General features: G+C 38.7%; 1 protein-coding gene across 3 annotated transcripts in view; it reads left to right on the top strand.

Annotated features, from left to right (window-relative positions):
* The first annotated feature begins 17,017 nt into the window (after nucleotides 1-17,017).
* The window catches only part of WWP1 (WW domain containing E3 ubiquitin protein ligase 1), a 58,727-nt gene continuing 54,399 nt past the window's right edge, over nucleotides 17,018-21,345 (top strand). For 2 of the 3 annotated variants that reach the window (XM_032697069.1, XM_032697053.1), the window contains exon 1: nucleotides 17,849-17,965. The gene's annotated coding sequence lies outside the window, so the exon portion shown is untranslated. Of the gene's footprint in view, nucleotides 17,088-17,848; nucleotides 17,966-21,345 lie in introns of those variants that run through there. The other variant, XM_032697061.1, reaches the window with a different exon arrangement.

Genomic DNA, 21,345 nt, shown 5'->3' with positions numbered 1-21,345 from the left:
TTTCTATTAGTTTGGAGCTACTCTGCAAGTAAAAAGAAGAAAAACTAATTGCTCTGAAAGTATGAAAGTGATAACTGAAATAAATATAAGCCACAATCCTAATGGCAAGTGTGAGTTCTGAGTCTCTTTGAAGATTAAGTCCTGAAGCATTAATCTTAAAAATTACTAAAAAACCCAGTCTTGTAAGGAGGTGATTATTACAAAATTTCTGTTTATTTTTTTTTTCTTCCCTCTGTCTTTGCAATTATTGCCTACCATCAAATGATATATCCCGGGATGGCTCTTACTCTCAGTCATGGTGGAATCTGTTGTCCCCAGCATTTTTAAAAGCTTGCTGAAATCCTATTCTGTTTTCTTAAAACTGACATGTAGCAGTGCAGTTTAAGAGGAAAATATCATAAAATGCACTATAAGATGTTTCTTACCAAGAAAATAATAACAAGGAGAAATTAATGGTTATATTTTTGAAATGGAAGAAAATGGTCATTTCCACATAAAGAGGCTGGAGCCAGGCTCTTCTCAGTGGTGCCAAGCAATAGGACAAGAGGCAATGGGCAGAAACTGATGCACAGGAAATTCCACTTGAACATGAGAAGAACTTTTTTACTGTGCAAGTGACCGTGCACCGGAACAGATTGCCCAGAGAGGCTGTGGAGTCTCCCTCACTGGAGACAATCCTGTGCTCTAGGGTGACCCTGCTTGAGCAGGGAGATTGGACCACATGATCCACTGTGGTCCTTCCAACCTTTCCCACTCTGTGATTCCACGACAACTTTGTCATACGTGCCCCTTTTCACACAGCCCAAGTTGCTACATGTTCATCTCTGTCACCTTCAGGACAGCCAATGAAACCCGCATTGAGTTGTGTCATGCAGACACAGGGAACTCAACAGCGCTTTTAAGCATTACTTAACAAAAATGTATTCTATGGAAGTTCATTACATATTCTAACTTGCTATTTATAATGTGTTATTCATAATGTGCAACTCAGACTGACTTTGAAAAGGAACACGTAGAAGTTGCAAGATCCTTGACAAGATAACTGCCATATTTTCTTGTTTTCCAACCTAGAAAAACGAAACATTCTTATCTAAATAATATTATATTGAAAGTGTATATACTCTTTTTCCTTTGTGTTGTATTGCACTCTTAAACGTCTCTTTTATTATATATATATGCATTTACCCACACACATACACACACAGGTGCATCAACTACAAAATTTTCTAATGAGTCATGCACCAGCTGGAAATTGAGAGAGAGACCAGTGGGTAAATCAGTCTAGAACAAATTAAAAATTCTTGCTTCACAACATCTTTTTTTCTGAGTGAATATGTAAAGAACAACCAAAAAAATCCCAATCAAGCTTCAGTATGGCAGAGCGTGAGGACAAAAGCTGTCCCTTATGTGGACTAACCAAGAAAAAAAGGAGACCACATATGTTCTTCCCTTAGTAGGGAAATTTTAAAAATTCAAAAGGCTGAAATTATGCTTTTAAAAATCTCTCCTCACAACCAGCCCTTTGGCTTCATGAGGTATATATATATATATATATATTTGTATATATGTATTTTAGCAAATAGCATGATTGAACCAGCATAACTGTTACAAAACCAAAGTGTTTTATCTATCATCTGTTACATGAAGAGGGAGTACTAACACTGTGTAGAAGTGTGCAGAAGCCAAAGGAGCCAAAATAAAACAGATGAAGTTTATTTATAGCAAATATTATGACTTTCATAGACTTATGAAACTCACAAACAAGTTCCAAATTACTCTAAACAATATGTTATGAAATCGTTCTATGGAACCAAAAAAAATCCCCAAAACCAAACAACAAAGGACTTAACAACAGCATATAAATACATACAGCAAAAGCCACTGTACGTAATAGTCCACTAATCTGCTCTTGTAGGAAAAAATTACAATGCTCCTACTGAAATCAGCTGAAGCAGGATTAGAACGTCCGGGATGACTAAATGACTGTCTTTGTGAGAGCTGTACATGCAAGGTTTACATGAAAAACCTGAACTTGTCCTAGAGCTGCCCAGTGTGGCAGGCTGCTGCACAGCGTCCTGCAGCACCAGGATGCTCAGAGAACTATTGTGCTAGGTAGATAGCCAGCATGGTCACTGTGCCCAGCACAGGTCACAACACACTGAGCAGTTGACTGAAAAAGATAACATTTTCTTAGAACACTTAGATGAATTCCTGTTGATGACTTCTCATTGGTAGGAGACAGTAACTGAGAAGTTCTGCCAATACTATTATCAGCACTTTCCTCTCTGGTCTTCCAGATCTACAGTTAGAGCAGTTCTGATCAGGTTCAGAGGTCTGTCCATCTGGCTAATTAAACAGACCTATTAAATTTAATATATTGGGATCCAGCTGCATGAACTTTCTTCATTTTGCTCAAGGTAAACATGCAGAAACCAATGAGGGAAAGCCACTGAAAGCAGGGAAAGCAACTGCTTTTAAAGCATGCTGCTAAAAGTGACTGCATAAAATCATGTCATGACTTACATATCAAAGTCTTATTTCTGTCATTCCAACGCAAAGAGTTTGTCATTTAAAGGTGTGAGCTTTAATGTTTTTCTCTTAAAACCAGAAGTAACAATTTACAACCTCTACCATGACACCAAGGCTGTCACTCTAAATGTAATCATAGCAGTCTAACTTTTTTCTTTTATGGTTTTTAGATCAGTCCTTGCAACTGAATCATGACAAACTATAAAGCTTGTAGTTTATCCTTACCAAAACACAAGCCAAGTCTTGCATTAAAACAAACCCTTGCCAAAAGTATTAACTCATGAATTAAAATGCCTGCCTTTCCAATCCGTTCTACTCATTCTAATCACATGTGCACTACATGCTATTCTATCCTAGTGTCCCTAGTGTCCCGCAAATCAAATATTTCATTGCACAAGGCTTCAAGAGGTTTGGGCCAGAACTCGAACAAACATTCCATCTAGATGTCCAGATGTCCAGTCTTATTCTTGAAGTAGCCAGTGCCACATTTCTTGGAAGTAACAACAACAACAAAAAAAAATAGTTACTAAACCAGATCACAACCTCAACTGGATTTGAGATCTAGCAGGAAAACAGGATAGTGAACAGGACATCAAGGAACTAGAAAGTTCTTTCTTATAAGCATTGCCTAGGATGCAAGTTGCTGTATTCCATCTCCACTGGAACAACTATATAGGTGGCATATGCATTTTCAGGGTGGGATATTTAAATGTCTGCTAACTTCTTAAGAAACTACATACAGGATTAATCTCAGAAGTGCCTTTAGTGATAGCCAGGACTTTCAATTCCAAAAGAAAATCACCGCTATGGGAAGTTCCATATTGCTCTTAAATATCACCCAATGAATTGTATCAGACATTATTTGCTCCTACAGGAGACTTAAACAGTACACATAATCTGGCAAACTATGTTTCTATGGCAGTACAGGCAGTGAATTGCCATTTTTCGAGAAATAATGTTCAAATGTTGAGATTGATAACACGGGGAGAGTGTACCATCTGAGTAAAATGATAGAGGACAAAGTCAATCCAGCTCTCTGCCTTCTAACAGGTTTAAAGTACTGCAACATTTTTTCTTCTACTTAGCTTTGAGTTCTTAGTGAATAAAAGTTATAATCCAGTTCCACATGAGTAATGAGCCTCTGAAATGCTTCAGACAAAGTATATTTACGAAAAAATACTCACCTGTATTTGAATGAGGTGATAGCAATTAGAACGTAGATGCTTTTAAATATGTTCTACTCTTTGATTTCACTTAGAAAATGGGTGAAGTAAGTAGGTATGTAGGTATGTTTTAATTTGTATTACAAAGCCTATAGGTCTTAATCAAGATAATGAGACCCTTCACCCACCATCAAAGCACACAAACTAAGAGCTAAAGACTGCCAGGTACATGGCCACTTCATAGGGTGCCAAATCACTAACGTGTACTGTCTGGACAGCTTAAGCAAGTCAAAATGAATCCTGCACTTAGCTGAGCAAAGAGACATACATTGCTGAACAACAGCAAATGCTAAGCTCAGAGCACAGATATACTACTCAGGAGCATAAGAGGACTATCCCATTCTGGAACAGGAGGATGCTCCTAGGTGTAGATGCCAACAACTACATTAACTTATCAATTAAATCGCTCAGCAGAGAGATCTTGGGATTGTTCTCTGCTGCCAGAACCATTTATTTATCTATAGCCAACAGTGAAAGAGCTAAAACAGTTTTGGCTGGCTGCTGAACAAACCCAAGCTCAGTGAAATGTCCTAACCAGCACAATTTAAAGGCATGAACTTGCAAGCCTGAGACACTAAAAACCAGATGAAAGTGAGCACTGAAACCTATGAATTTTAGGTCTCTAGACTTCTTGCAGATGTACAGAGTGACTCTGCATGACAGGAAACAACTTGGAGTTGCACCAGTTCCTGCTCCTAAGTGTGTTTAAGTAAGACTTAGTCACTAACTTGTTCAGACCGAGACAATGCTGGGCAAAACACAGGCAGAAACCTCACAAATCAACTGGAAAATTTTGAAATCGAATCACAGGTGAATTTAGACATTTTGAAGAGTCAGAGGCTGAACGAGGCTTGCTTGGAGCAATTTTAGATTCAAAAGCTCCAAGCATGACAGAGTTATGTTTTCAGTGCCAAAGTCCTAATTGGTTTAAGCCCTATAAACAAAACAGAGTGGAAAAATATTAACACATTAGTGCTGGCAGATCAAAGAACAGAGTGATTTCCCAAGGCCACTTTGGCAAGAGACAAGAACTGAGCGCATATTTCTCAAGTCTTAGCCCAGCATTTCCATAATTTCTTTTTAAAAGACTTATTTCCCAATTAACCTTACCAATAATGCATAGTTCACCCCTCTAAGAGTAAGTCAAACTATCATTAAAGATAACTATCCTGAACAGACTCTCTTTTCTCTTTCATTGTGCTAAACTACCTAAACAAAGTCAGGCTCTCCTTCTAGATCACATTTTCAGGATGTCTGACAAAATCTGTTTGTTTGCTCTGGACTCTTTCCAATTGGTACACATCTTCTGAAGTGCACCAATTAAGATTAGTTTTGGGCACAGCACCAGGCACATTAATGAGAATGATGATTACTAAAAACTCTCTCAAAACATTTCAGTTTGTGAACTTAAGAAGTACACAATATAAGCAGAAAGAAAAATAAATTAAATCTTTCAGAAATTTAAGTCTCCCAAAAGAGTTCCATCACCTACTAAAGGATGCTTATAAACAAGGTCAGATTATTACTCAGTTACAGAAAGAACAAATAACTGACATATTCTGGCAAAGTCACATGGCCTCCGGAATGGGGACAATGATCTAATTCCACTGAAAGAAAAACAGGCAATCCATCTCTACTGAATTAGAAATTCAGAAATATATAGACCAATACCAAGACCTGTCATAAGCCCGAAAAATTACATGACCTGATCTAATAGTACTATGATACCAGTTCCAAACTCTCTAACTTTATAGAAATTTTGGATGAAGACAATCTATCTCAAGTAAAGTGTCTGAATCTGAGGAAAAAAAAGATGTTGTTTTTCAGGAGGAATCTACTACCTTATGAAAAGTTAGTAGTGGTTGCAATAGGATGATTTTTACAAGATAAGGAATAGTGCAGACCAAGTCATATTTTGTCCAAATGTGCTTGGGTGCAGTCTGCCCTTTGCTAAGAAAAATGATGCTCACACTCAGCTCAATGGTTTTTCTACCCGTAACACAGTACTTTATGAATCCTAACAGTAATTTATGAATCGTAACATAACTAGTACCAAAACTTAAGAAAAATAATCTGTCAGTTCCCTGTTACAAATAGGATCCATCAACTTAATATAAGTTTTGACAGTTTGAAATGGTCATGTATATGTATATACATTCATAATGTGTGTTATAGTTGCACTCCTGCCCTGCAATCAGGACATGGTCTTATATTCCTAGGATGAGAAAATACTCAACAGTGAAGGACTCCTATCTCAGAAAGAAAGCAGTACAGTAATAAAGTTATTGTTAAACTGAAAAAACTCTTGTTCTTTGGCAAAAAAAACGTTCTGTCAAGATGAAGCTTAAGTAGTGAATCAAAAACCAAACCACTTTTTGTCTTCTTAAAACAATAGCAAAGACTGTTAACCTTCTCCCTATACAAGATATTCAGATATTTATGGCCTATAAAAAGATATGAATCATCATTATCAATAATAACAAACACAGTTGGACTTGCTTTTTGCCGCACTAATACAATAACTTGTTCCCACTTTCTTTCAGGCTGAAAGTCATATGAAATCAATTAATTACCTGCTTCCAAGCTGTAAGGGGAAAAATTAAATTTATAATATTTTATGCCCTTTCTGTCTCAAAGAGAGCATTGAGCACAAGTAAACTTAGAAATGTATGTAACCCAAGGAAGGTATAATGATTGATGTATTTAAACTCAACTAACCTCTCTGGCTTTTGAAAGCCTCCCTGAGTTTTGAAAGCTAGATGCTCAGGAACTATACTACCTTGTCAAAGAGAACTACATTAGTGATAGAAAGAGTCCTCTGGAAAAAGCAGAGAAGGAAAACAAAAATTGAGAATAAACTAATTTTGTATTAAAAGCAAAATTAAAAAAGAAAAATAAACAACAAACCAAAAAACAACACTATTGCTGCATATCTTGATAATTCCTTATAAAAATATTCAGGTCTGGCCAGGTCTGTCAGTTCTTTTCCTCAGTATGTGAATGACTCAGTGGAAAAACTCCCTACACAGTGATTTTGCCTGATCCATGTTCCACTTGTTCTACAGTCTCCTAACAGTGATTTTCAGAAGTTGGTGGTTTGGTTTTTGTTTGTTTTGATTTGGTGGTTTTGTTTTTTTTTTTTAGTTATAAGATGAAAATAATAACAATTTTAGAATTGTATGTGGTAGATTTTGCATTAAACCATGCAGAAGAACAATGTATTAAACTCACACCAACCTTCTAGCCCAGCTGCACAGGAAAACAGCCCTTTCATAACCAAAATACTGACAATGCTAAAGACCAGAAGAGATTTTAATAACTGACCATCATGGGCTAAAGAGTCAACTCCACTATCTAATGATTAAAAAATTAGGCTGCTTCACAAAGATCATTTGACTTGAGTCTTCTGATTGGAGCCTGTCCAGCTTTGTCAGTTATGTTTGTTGCAATTAAAAAAAAGGCACATAGGTTGCAGCTCAGTTTTGTTATCAATTACTTATTTGTAGGTATTTCAGTATATTAAAAATGACAGTGAAACATTGGAATCCCTTGATATATATAAAAAAAATAATTTTTACACTAGACCTGTATGTTCAAATTTTGCTTTTTAAAAGAAAATGTCTTCTCATCTCCATTAGAATGTAATTCAGGTTGACTGAAAATGCAATGACTACATCTTAGCTGTTGTCCAAGTCTTGTATTTGCTGTTTGGCCACTGTCAGTGTAGCGGGCACAGCTGCTGAAAAAATAAAAGCAATACCTTGGAAACAGAAAAGGCTAAATATGTGGATCACTCTTATACATAACGTTTTAGGAAAGAAATCTAATTCAATTGCTAGCAAGAAGCCAATGTAACTGAAAAAGTATGGATTTCCATAGCTTTACAGAAAACCCAAACAATAACTTGCTTGCTATGAGCTAACTATTTTAGAATAACTCTGAATTACCTCTGCCTTAAAGGGATATTACTTTTGCAGAAATATACACATTTTCTTGTGCTTTTCTTAACATTTCCCTTTCAATTAATGAATGATCTTGAACCTTCAAGGGACTATAAAATCAATCAGATTCAAGGTGAGACACCATAAAAAAAATTTTGTATCCAAAATCATATGAGTTCTCACTTTGTTGTTATATGGATATTTTATCCCTCCTGTTCCATTGAGTTCCACTTTTGTTAACTTCTAATTTTCTTTGTATTTTCTTTCATAAAGTAAATAAGAAAATAAAATTGTATGCCAAGACAAACCAACAAAATTGGTCTGTGACTTTCCTCAACATAGCAAGACTAGCATGCTCCTTAACAAAGTTAGTGTGATATATCTTGGGAAATAGGGGAGAAAATAAAATATTTATTTTTGAGAAATGCAGGTTAACTCTCTCCTCCTATGTAGTTTTTACTTTAATTCATAATAACATTTTTATCATTAGGGAACTTGGTCTTGCTAACCAACACCCTTATATTATTATAGATATTCAAAACAAGTTAGAATGTTTCAGCATTTTCAAATAAGTTATTATTTTTACCAGAAGTGAATATCAAGACACTTCACTTGATATTGCTGGAAAATAATTTTTTAACACTGTGCTGACATAGAGTAATCAACTGTGTGAAAAGAGCTACATCAGTCAATATACCTTTTTTTCCTAGTAATTTTTTTCTTAACAGAGATGAAAATGAGTCGTTTTTGGGGTTACAAAATTTTTATGTTTTTGTAGGTAAAACTGTTTTTAAATTTAACAAATTCCATACAAATACTATTCCATCTGGTTAATCATTCCTTCATGAATACCAAAGCAGTATTTGTCTTTAAATTTTAGAGAGGAAAAATAACACACTTGAAAAGTAACTATTCTGGTGTATATTTAATTGTTGTATTCTATATATTGTTTCTCTCTCAGGAATAGTTAGAATTGTTAGCAGGAATAATCATGACAATTATAATGATGATAAAAATAATAATAACAATAACAACATATTTAATAATATATTAATTTTCTGATTTCTGTTATTCCAAACAATATATCTTCCATCACCTTTCTCCTTTCAACTCTGCTTTCATTTTTCTCCCACCTACAATCCAAGGAATATAAGAAAGCTGAAGGGTAGTACTATTTTCTGAAAATAGGAACCATCCCCGAGGCCATATTCATAAAGGAGAAGTTTTGTGCACAGCGTCTCACGTCAGTTCTGTATCCACTCAGTACTTGGTAGAGAGCCAAAGGAGATGCTTACAGCTCATATACAGAGATGTGCAAGATAGGACTCACCCTTTAAAAATATAACTAATCTGTCTGAGCATACCTCTCACATACATCTTCCACATATCTTTGCCTATAGGAATCTCTGCACTTGAAAATTCATAACTAAGCATCTTCTTCAAGGTCTTACTTCATGTAGAGAAAGAGCTATGGAAAACCCTGTGTTTTTTAAACTAGAAGCCATGGGCTTTCACTTGCGGCAGAACCTCACTTCCCTCCGTCTCAAACAGCTCAGACTATAGCAGGGAATATTGACTTAGACTTAATTGCATTACTTCTGATATTGCCAATATTTTAGTGACTATGTCACAAACTGGTCCACCAAAGAAAGAGATGTCATCTGCAGAAGACGAGAGTGCACAAAACCAGCTCTATTTGAAATGTGTCTTTTGTCATTCCATCACACCTATGCTAAAAAATTTACACATTAAAATGAATATGTAGAATATGGAAGAAAAAGTGTAATGTATTTTTAAATGCTTTTAAAGAGCAGCACTACACTGATTTTTACAGTAAACATGCAAATGTTATTCTGTATTAATATTTAATTGGTTAAAACACTTCTGTAGAAGTAATAAGAAGAATGAGGTTTCAAAAACAAGATTTTAAATAGCAAATTACATATAAATAAGTATAAATTTTATATCTTATTTTAAAATGTACAGCATGCACAAATTGCTAGTGAAATTTTAATAACGATCTGGGGACAATGTGTCATAGGTGCATTAAAACAGAGAATAATAAGAAAATCAAAAATGACAAGGCTAAACATTCTCTAACCTATTCCTATTAACAGTTGAAATAGTCATGGAAGGATCCATTCACCAAGATTACTATGTTCTACCAAGGATGTGTATTGTCTTAAAATTGAAATGTATTTAACTACATTAAACATTGGAATTATTCATAAAGAAACAAACAGTACTATGCGGTAAATACTTGACCAAAAAAGACATTCCCGAGTTGTTAAAACACATACATGTATTTATAAGTCTGTTTTATTTAGTGATATGCATACAGTACCATGATCTAATTCTTATGTCTGGTTGAGGAAAAGAAGAGGGGATTTTCAGAGACAAAAGAAATTCTAGGACTTGAGAAAAAAAAAGGCCTACAAGTGGGAATCCAAGAAAGGTCAGAGTCGCAGGTCAGGAAAAAGACGAGGTTCAAGTCATGGAGACAGTTCTGCTCAGAAATGCAATAAACACGTGATCTATACTAAAGGAAGAGAGATCAATATTAAAGGAAGAGAGAGCTCTCAGCTCAAATAAGAATGAACATTCTAAGAATCACTACAATGTTAAAAGAATAAATATATGGTTACCGATTAATGCTCAGAGATGGATCAAGAAAAGACAAAAGTAATTTGCAGCTCAAACTGATGGATGACTCCGGTTCACTTAGGCCGTGCTCTGACAAAGGATGAACAGAAATTACTTGATCATTTTCAGTTACACTACCTAAAAAGGGCAATAAAGGAAGAAGACATATGGTCTCTTACAATAACCAAAACCTTGATTCTCTGGCTATGGTCTCTAGACTGCAACATTTCTCAACCTTTTCAACTGAAGGAACTCTTAACTTCTGGAAGCAAAACAAACTGAGAGACCATCTTGTGCATACTGCGCTGAAGTAGCCACAGTAGTCACAATGACATTCTTTTAGAGGCTAAAAAAAATAAAGGTAAAAAATTTAACCTAATTTTTATTCTCCTCTTCCATTTTGCTCACAGGTATAGAAGAATATGGCTGTGCAGGAATGTCTGGGTTTGACTTGCTTTTTGAGCTCCCTTTTGATATTTTATTGACCATCAATTACCCACAGACTATGGGCTGCATAGCATTGTTTTAGGTAGTGCTGCAATTAAATCACATCACTCAGTGAGTACTGGAACTAATGAAGCTTGGTCTCTTAAAGATTTGTTATTCATGGTTGATTGACTTTGGTGCCTAAGAATGTAAACTCCAACTGAAGCCTTCTCTTATGGCAGGCATTTATAAGGCCTGGCTGGTTTATTGTTTACTCTTTCCATGCTCCCCATTCTCCAGTGGTTAACAGTGTGCAATTTAATGATGTAGCTTTTTCTTTGTCTGTAGCCTTTCCAGAGGACATTTACAGAAGCTTTCTTCTATACTCTGCCATCTATTTTCTCAAAGAAAAATAATTTATTAGATTTGTAAGACATGTTTGAAGTTGGCCACTTAACTCAAAAGAGTTATTATGGAGATGTAAGGGTAATTGCGCAGACTTGGTAAACATGCATCTTGCTTCCATGGGAAGTGAGGATAACATAACGCCATACTCCGCTTTTTTTTCCCCAAAACTCATTTATTGATGAGAAAAAATACAAAATATTGCTACTGGAATATGAACAGAAGAAACCAAATACCTTCACTTCTCTTATTTAAATGCCCCCCCCCCATCTCGTGGCTTCTAGATGATCCTTTTCTCTTCCGTTCTCCAGCCCCAAACTGAGCTGCTATGCTCCCACACTCTTCTGTGGCGTATCACTTACCCTCATACAATAGAACTGGAGCCCCTCATTCTCCATTACCTCTCTCTATATTCATCTCAGGCATCTAAGCCACACTCAGCTTAATATCTGCTCCCAACCTCACCCCACCTCAGCCTTGCTTCCAAGCCAGAAGGTCACACATGCTTCAGAAAAGTGATCTAGTACAAAGCAAGAGCCTTCAACCAGAGGCACAACACTTATGTGATACCATTTCAAAAGATAAGTGAATTTACATTAATACATTTCATGCTATTGGCAGTGTGAAAACAGTACCTGATGAAAAGATAACTATATGTTTATCTGTCTTTCAAATATATTATGTTGACATAAAATCTGAGGTTTCTGACTTTAGAGAACACCTTACAGCACGAGACTTAAAGAAAATTACAATAAAATGTATTGTAATACATCTCATTCAAGTATGAGATGAAATGTACTGGTTTGTAAATTTTTTTCTTTTTAACAAAATAAGTCTTACATACCATGCTGCTAAGGGATAGCCCAGCAGAAACAACAAAAATTTGACTATCTTTTTCATAGTTTTCTAGGATTAGGCACACAAACCTCTAGGCTTACATGAAAAAACATAATAAACTGATTGCTGATTCGCTTGTGCTTCAATACTGAAAAACAGATCTGAAAAGATGACAATGTCAAGGTATTGAAATAACTGTATTCTTAAAACATAGAGTCATTTTGGAAGACATTTGTACACAGAAAAATACATTGTTTGGAACTGTAAATGAAAATCAATGGTTTTTACCCCCTCAATAACTTTATAAAGTTAAAACTTTTGAATTAACACTTTTTGGTCATGGAAAAAGGTGTAGGAAAAAGATTCTTATTATAAGTTCAAATTTATAGATAAAGAAACTAATATTGTCTAAAATCAGAGGCAAGCAATTTTACTGATTTATACTAACTATACTCAAGTCTTTGCAATTTGTCCTATTTTAATTTCTCCACAATACTGCTTTAAAAACCTACTCATTTTAATGCAATCAGACTCCAAATTTTTGTGAGGTATCAAGTTAAATTGAGTGTGCCCAAGGTGATTACTCTTATGTATTATTTATACTACTACATATGCAAAAAACCTTATATTACACACTAGAACATGATTGTGCCAAATATTGCATACATAATAGTAAAGTCCATATCTCATACCTTAAATAAGAAGCAACATATGCATACCTCTGACAGATAGGAGGAAATAAATAAATAGGAGTAAATAATTGGAAAGTGCAGTACCCAATGGTTAAGTTTTCCTTAACCATTGTAAAACTAGTGACTTTTAATTATACACAGTAAAAAATTACTAAGGTAGGGTTCTACTTTAAGTGTAATGTCAAAAAACCTCCCATATAACAACATAAGGACAAAACCTTTCCCTTTACTTACCATATTTGGTAATGACAATATATATTTCACATATAATTTTACAGACACAAACATGCACATAAATAAAACATACACATAACTATACTCAGTCTGCGTTCAGAACATAATAATCATGGAATCTGAGAGAGAAAAATGAGAAGCCTCTGACCAAATGCCAACAGTGCAGATATTCAGTTGTTATAGGGAGTATTTATTGTCCTGGAACAGGAGCCAATATTGTGCATTGAAAAGCTGTTGATTAAAACATCTGAACACTGCTGGGAAGCAGGACCAGAAACTAAAACTTCCAGCTGCTCTAGCTATGCTCCCTAGTTGCTGAGTTTTATGGCATTACTCTGCTGCACTACTTCAGTGTGCCTTTGTAAAGCTGCACAGAACTGGCACAGGAGGGATAATCCTGGTCCCAAATCAGACAGCACTAATTGGTCACAGTCTGACTTGAAAAGAGAGATTGGTTTCAGTTTAGGAGGACAAGAAGACAAGTGTTTTAGGTCCCAAGTTCTACAATCATGATACTGTAACACCTGGTGATCACTGCTACCATGTTTCCCTCTGCTCTGTCCTCTCTGTAACTTCTGTTCTTGGTATTGATTTCAGAACTTTTCTGTACTGGATACACCCTTAACCTACTAGCATTACCCAGTCCCCAAGGAAAGCAGGCTTAAGTTAAGCAGCAATTCTTTTGCTGCAGTGAAGATATTAGGGGCCCACTGCACATGTCTATGGACACCGACTACATCCACTGGTAGACTTGGGTGACGACATCTACAAGGTTTTGCGGTTTATGCTTTAGAAGGTAGAATTTAAGTACTATTTAAACCACAGTTCAGATGGTTTAGATAGTATTTTTTTTAATATGGTCCAAAGAAACTTATCCAAAAGTTTTATTACTCTGTATGAGTTTTGTAATAGTAATGAAAAACTCAACAATTACCAGGGAAATCTTTCCCCTTCTCTCCACAGATACTGCTTTTTGAATTTTTAACATTTGGAACATTAGGGCTAAATAAGCAACCAACCTAATCACTTGCATTTAAGACTTGTTATATAAAACTGATAATTTCAAACAGAAATCACACATATATTCAGATTAGTTCTGCTTGCCTCTGCTCAGGGGAAATCAGCTTGTATTTGAATCTATTAAAGGCAGAAAGATTTGTTTTCAGCCTCATCTTTTACTACTGCATTACTGTTAAGGAAGTTGAATTATTACACTTTCACTTTTCCATGGAAGTTTTAAAACTTTTGTTTTTCTAAGATGTTAGAAAAATCAAAGAAAAACAGAAATGCAAGTAGATATGATTGTTAGTATTTTTATGGGCTAATAAAGGCGTTAATTCACAGTTTTACTGGTTCACTCCCTATTAAGTTCTAGAAGAGTTCTCCAGAGGTACATTTTGAGCAAAACTACTGCCATTCACTTGGACCTTCCACTTTCAGGTCAGCACTTCTCACTGCCAATCCTCTGCATGCAGTTACAACAGCAGAAACTATCACTGAAAAGGTAAGATACAAGTGCAGTCAGTGGATGCTCTAGTCTTTTAAAACTTAGATTTTGCAATAGCCACTCCTAAAATCCATGCTTATCAAATGTATATTGTTCCAGCATGCCAGAAAAGATCTATCAAAATCTAAGGATAAACTCAGTGTATTCTGCAGCCTATTTTATAGATATATGTTCTGAATCCAAGTTCTCCAAAACTCTCCTTACATTGCAAAGAAAAAAGGAATATCAAAAAGACACACAAGGAGACGCTGTTAAAAACTTTCAATAGTATCATAAGTGACTATCTCAGGAATATTGTGTATAGAAGGTATTAATATTTATTAAAAAAAAATAAATCTCCATGCAGAGCCTTTTGCAAAGTTTCAATGGTGATTGATTTGTTTTGTTAAGTTTGGGGCTTATAAGACCTTCTGCGAGGTTAACCCTCCAAAGGGGTAACCAAGGGGTTAATAAACCCTCTGTATTTCATCCTATAAAGAGCAAAGCTCTGAGGCAATGAGGACACCAAACCTGCATTAATCCCTCCTAGCTTTCAGCACTATGTGATAAAATATGTAATCTTTACTGGCCAAAGCACAGATGAAACTAAAAAAAGGTGTTTATCTGCAAAATGAAGACAACTGTATTTGCACTTTCTCAGATACAAGTGCACAAGTATAACTCTTAAGCATAACTTAGATGTTTTCAGCAAGTTTTCAAGGTATGACCTTTAACCGTTATGTATTTATATACTATCAGAGGGCTGGAGCACCTCTCCTATGAAGACACGCTGAGAGAGTTGGGATTGTTCAGCCTGGAAAAGAGAAGGTGACAGCTTATAGCACCTTCCAGTACCTAAAGGGGCCTACCAGAAAGCCAGAGAGGGACTTTTCATAAGGGCATATAGTGATAGGACAAGGGGGAATGGCTTTAAACCAAAGGGAGGTAGGTTTATGTTAGATATTAGGAAGAAATTCTTTACTGTGAGGTACTGGAATAGGTTGCCCACAGAAGTTGTGGATGCCTCACCCCTGCAAGTGCTCAATGCCAGGTTGGATGGGGTTCTGAGTAAAACCTGGTCTAATGGAGGCATCCCTGCCCATGGAGGGGGTTTGGAACTGGATGAACTTGAAGGTCCTTTTCAATCCAACCCATTTTATGATTCTATGTTTCCATTACCTACTGCTCTAAAAGAAGTTGGAAAAATTAAAATATCTTGAGGTTTTGTAAGACATTTAAAACCAAACTTGTGACATTTTGCATTTATTAGTGTATCAAATATCTTTTAAGAGGGAAGAACGCTTGGAATGTCACTGTTCTCCCGAATGAGACAAAAGTATGAAAAAATTTGTTTTAAAAATCGGAGGAGGCAACCAGAGAAGATCATAACTTGTGTATATTGTTTCAAGTCACTACACACTTTTGTACTTCATACGGTAAGAAAGAAGCACTTGGAAATTTTACACATATTTTAAGAAATAATACTGATATTTTTCATGAAGTATCAGTATCAGATTACTGACATTAGTAACAAGCAAAGCCTAGCAGTAGAGTAATTAACATCTTATGCAAAGACCAGAGATAAAAATATTGCCATTTACACCTTCACCCACCCTTTGTGGCTGGGAATGTAATGCTGCATCCATTTCAATTAGGCTGCTTTATGTCAGCAAAACAAATAGGCAGGAAAGAGAGATGAAGCTTAGTGGCAGACTCTCAAAGTGCTACCAAAAGATTGTAAAAGTAGTCCCATGCAGTAAGTAAGTACCTAATTTTGGACAATCTCTGAACAAGAGGGACTCTAATTTTCTTTAAATGTAAGCTTTAGTTGTACAGAAAACAGTATTTCCTGAATTCTGTAAATCAGATGGATTAATTAGGTTGTTAACTGTAAACAGTTTTACTTCTCATGCTGGATTTTATGAGTTCACATATTCTGTTATATTTGCTGCATGCAAAAGCTCAAACCATCACAGTTTTCAGGCACTTGTACTAGTATTACCAGTCAAGAAAAGACTAGTATTTTTTTCTTCTATAAGAGTCTATGATACTTTTAAAAGTTGAACTGTACATAATGTTTCTTCCTTTTCCAAACTTCGTGGTTTTCCTATATATTTTTTATGAAGAATGAATAGGTTCAAAAGTAGTACTTATAAGAGCATTCCTTTTGTTTCATGAAAGAATTTACATGCCCAAATCAGATTGCTGGCCCCCATGATGTTTTTGACGAATAATAAAATACCAGACTTGGCTGGAAGTTGCTCCAGGGTCTCATACTATTAGCTTTTGTTCCTTTCAATTAACAGTGGTGCTGGACTTTCTGTGACAACCACTCAAAGGCCTTGTTTATGCCCGAAAGTTCATGCTATCACTGCCTACACAGTATTATGTGGTACGGTACGAAGCCAAAGTTCATTAATCTTCAGTGTAAGGCACAGCTTCAGCCTCACATGTTTGTGCATACAAGTAGTTCTAGGTTTGCAAATCCGCGGGGAATGCCTCAGCTTCCTGTAAGGGGAAAGCCGTCCCCGTGCTCGGCTGTCGGAGGTGCCGTGGGGCGGGCGGTGTCTCGCCCTGCAGCAGGGCAGCCGGGCGGCCTCTCCGCCACCGTCGAGGGCTGCGAGAGCTGCCTCTCCCCCGCTTACATCCGCCCGCCCGAGAACGGGAAAGGGTAAGTTACTCAGGGAGGGACAAGAGGTCCGGCGGCGGAGGACGGGGACCAGCCGGAGGGATCCCGCTGCCAGCCGGACAGCGGCTCCTGTCACGGCGACGGCTGAGCCTCCCACAGGAGCCCGCCCTGCCTGCGCGGCCAGGGAGGGAGGGCGGGAGGCGGGTGGAGGAGACACCCCCCGCCTTTATCGCTCGCACAGCACCGGGGTGTGCTGGTTCTCGTGGCCGCCGCCGCAGAGGACCCTTCTCGGGGGGCAGCGACTACCGGGAACACTCCTTATCCTGCCCCAGCAGCTCTGCCCCGCGCACGGCGCCCCGGCGCTGCAGCCCGACCCCGCCTCCTGCGAGGTCGATTCCGTGCTCTCGGTTCTTCTCCCCGCCGCGGCGCCCGACTTGGTTCAGCCCGGGGCAGGCGCTAGGAATAAGCCCTGTCCCCTTTGAAGAGCCTCGGTTCAGGCTCGCCTCCTCCCTCCCACCGCCGCTGCGCACTGCTCGGTGCCGACTGGGCCCTCCCGCCCGGGCGGCGGCGGCTCCAGCTCCGGCTCCAGAAGTTCCTGATACCCGTGCCCGGGGCGCGCGCACGAGGCTGGCTCGGCCGTCGGGGGCGCCCGGCGGGAGCGGCGGGAGCAGCAGCAGGAGCGGCGGGAGCAGCAGCAGCAGAAGCAGGAGCAGCACCAGGAGGGGCGGCGGCGGGAGGAGGGCTGTTATGCAGGAGCCGCCGATGCCGCTGTGAGATGGCATCATTCTGCGCGGTGGCGGCGGCGGAGCGCGGCGCGGAGGGGTGAGGAGCCGCCGCGGCGGCGAGGAGGCGACGAAGAAGAAGAAAGAGGTGGGAGGAAGGAGAAGGAGGCGGCAGCAGCTGTGAGGCTGTGAGCCACGGTAAGAGAACAAAACCGGCTGTGCCGCAGCCGGTTCGGCTTGCGGTCTGGCCCGGCAGAAACACGGCTGCCGCTCTCGTCGCTCTTCGCCGCCGTTCGGACGTGGGGGAGCGGGGGCGACAGGGGCAGGGGGGTGGGCGCTGGACGGGCGAGCTGCCCCTGTCACCGAGGGGCGGGGAGGAGGGGAATGGGCGTGGGGGCTAAAATGGCGAAGGGAGCTCTGCTGAGGTCTCGGTCTCTCTTTTCCGGCAGTTCAACTCGTCGCACCCCTCGGGCTCTGCTGGCGGGGGGCGGCGGCTGTTGCTTCTCCCCTCCCGATGCCCCACATGGTGCCCGGAGGATTATTGTGTTTCCCTGCCGTCTCCCACCCTGGCTCGAGTCTGGACAGGGCTCAGGGCCTCTGGGCCCGCACCTGGCGATGGGAGGGAGGGTCGGGGCTATGTTGACTCTGTGGAGGTGTGGGGCGGGGGGAGAGAGAGGGAGAGTGTCACCGGTGTCCGGTGTCAGGCGAATAACCTTGTTTATTCCTGTCTACGGCCTTTGCGAGGGTGACTGAGGGCTGAGTCCTGACCTGTGTCAACGCTGAGTGGATTGCGAGAGGCTTTAGTGGCCAGGAGTCAGTGAGGCAGTTCCACGGCCGGCCCCCGCTTGCTTATCTGCCGGGTGAAAACAAGAGAAGGATATTGTTACGTTTCAGTTCACCTTCCTTTGGTGAAGCCGGGCAGGGAGGAGGTGAAGAGCCGTTTCCCCTCTCCAGTGCACTGCTGTCGCTCCTCACGGTGCCAAAGTGTGCCTCGGCTCAGAGGCAGAGGGCACGGTGGGGCGCGAAGTGGTTTCGGGCACCGCTCAGGTTATAGGTGTCTGCTTGTCTCTCGGGGCCCTCATGATGTGTGTTTGGCTGAGCAGACTGTGAATTCAAGATCTCAAAAGACCTGTTTATGTCATTTATCTTTGTTTACGTTGTTGGAAAATGTTACAACTCAATCCAACTGTTTATTTACTTGATTTTATTTGTAGTTGTCTTATTTTTGGAACGATACCAATTCTCATCCCAGTTTAACTAGGATCTCTGCTTCCAGATCTGTAAATGTTTAAACTACGTATCAAAGAAAGAAAAGGACTTAACACCACCTCATCATTTTAATGGTAGCTCTTTGATGTTTGGGTGAAACAGTAAAAAGAGGTATTTATATTTCGACCGTATTTTCACAGGGCACCTGTGTCGTATAATAAGTCATCAGGATATTGTGCATTGAAAAAAACTCAGGTTATGCAAGTCTAATAATACTGACTTACTAGGTGATGCAGTCACCCACTGCAGGTAGCTGGGTTATATAGGATCATACATGTGAAAGACGGTATGGCCTTCATAGTAATGAGTCTCCCCTTAAAACTGGTATTCTGTTTTAATCCCTTTGTGATATAGAAACAAACTGATTATTATTGTCTGTGATAATGCTTTACTAACTTGGACTGGTTGTTTATTTTTTTTTAAATTTTGTATGCTGCCTTATGTGAGTCTGTGTTGGTCAGGGTATAAACTGAATTATTGTTTCTTGTTGATTTTAATACTAATAAAGATTAAAGAAATTTGGCATAGAGAAAACATCTGAAGGGGTTTTCATCATTCTGAGAAAAATCTTAGGGCTGCAGAAGCACGATTTACCTGGACTCTTGATAAAGATGCTTTCAAATGGGGCAACTAGAAATACTTTCAGTTGATGTTGCTCGCAAAACTGTGGGTTTAGAACCCCTTTTTTACCTCTTCAGTATGTATTTTGAGCTGTATTTTAAAGTGTTTCTAGGTTCACCAACTTAATACTGTCAGTAGACTTTCTCCAGTGATACTGTAGAATAATTCCCTTAAACTCACTATTATACTTGAAAACTTAGGAGTAGTTTTACATACCTGGGACTGATTTAATCTCTCGACATGGGACATTTCATTACCAAAAGAATTTGGATTATTTTTTTGGAAGAATAGTTTACATTTGTTACTAAACATCAATGAAAAAAACATTTTAAGTCAGCCGGTATGTTTTTGTTTAAGTGTTGGCACTAAAGTTTAAATAATCACCTGTCTTCAAGTGCTTCTTAAATCACGGGAATACTGATTGAGTTCAGAGCCAACCCCTTTTCCTGAGTCTGTGGAACCCTTGGAAGAAGGTGATATGTTTGCTAGTTTTATTGCTTTTCTTTTTTCCTTCTTATCTTTCCATATGAAGTTGGAAATTTTGATAAGTTGGAATTTTTACCCACTTCTCTGTTGTTTCTCATAAAACAATGTGTGTGGAAAGACATTTCTCCTGGGTCTTGGACACAAAGAATCAGAGATAAGGATCTATGACAGGAAGTTGGTATTGCATTCAGTTTACTCATGTTCAGTATTCCTATGCCATTAAAACAGTAGATTTGAAAACTAAGGTACCATAATCAAAAAATTATGGCCTAAGCCATGTTTATTAATTGGAAATAACTACTCTTTATGCACTTAGAGGAAACAGTCATTGTTAGCTTATAAAAACCCCAAAACCTAAATCCCCCCCTAAAAAAAACCCCCAAGTTCATTTTAGAATTTATAGATAATGAAGTGTGAAGGTGTGGTGCGGTAATGGATGGAATAATAAACAAAAATAAGTCCTAGCTGCAAGCTGTGCTTAAGTGATTCTTGTAAGTTACTCTTTTTTCATAAAGACTGCAGAGAAGGAGTGAAGCTACTGATAAAAATGTCATATCTTTTAAGTTAGGTTAGTACTGCACTTAATTGCTCCTGCACAGGATAACATTCACCTGCAATTGCATAGCAACTCAAAATCAGAAAAGCTGTTCCAGCGTGCCTGTTCCAGTCCTGTATGAAAGTGTGTCAACTGGGGCAAACTCCCCAATTTCCATGGTAGTGTCGTATTAACCAAGATCTTGTAATTTTTGCTGTCCTTATGAAACTCGTAAACCAGAACTGCTGAACTCTTCCTTTGAATTCTGAGCTAAGCGATGCTTAGTGACATACCTTCATATTGCTTTGGTCTGTGTCCAAATGCAGAGGGTAGGAGCTGATTACATCTGGGTCCTTCTTTAAAAGTTTGTTGTCATTGCATCAGTAGCCCATTTCTGTGTGTAGGTGTTCGTTCAGATTTATCATAATCTGCTGACGTTTTCCTGTGGTGACAAAGTGCCCATAGGTAAGGACAATTGGAAGTATCACCTCTGTTTTCTTGAAGGAACTTAATATGGCTCAAGAGAGAAACCTCTTCTTCCCCATCAGCAGGAGTTGAGAGTGTCTAGAAGAGGCATTCCAAAGGCTTGTAGAAAAGAACAGGTCCTAGAGTGGTGCACCTGCTTATTTTCTTTCCCTTGTAGAACAGTGACATTGCATGGTTTTTG

The sequence above is a fragment of the Chiroxiphia lanceolata genome, chromosome 1 (assembly GCF_009829145.1).
Source record: "Chiroxiphia lanceolata isolate bChiLan1 chromosome 1, bChiLan1.pri, whole genome shotgun sequence".
Taxonomy (NCBI): Eukaryota; Metazoa; Chordata; class Aves; order Passeriformes; family Pipridae; genus Chiroxiphia; species Chiroxiphia lanceolata.
This window is presented reverse-complemented; position numbering and strand designations above follow the sequence as displayed.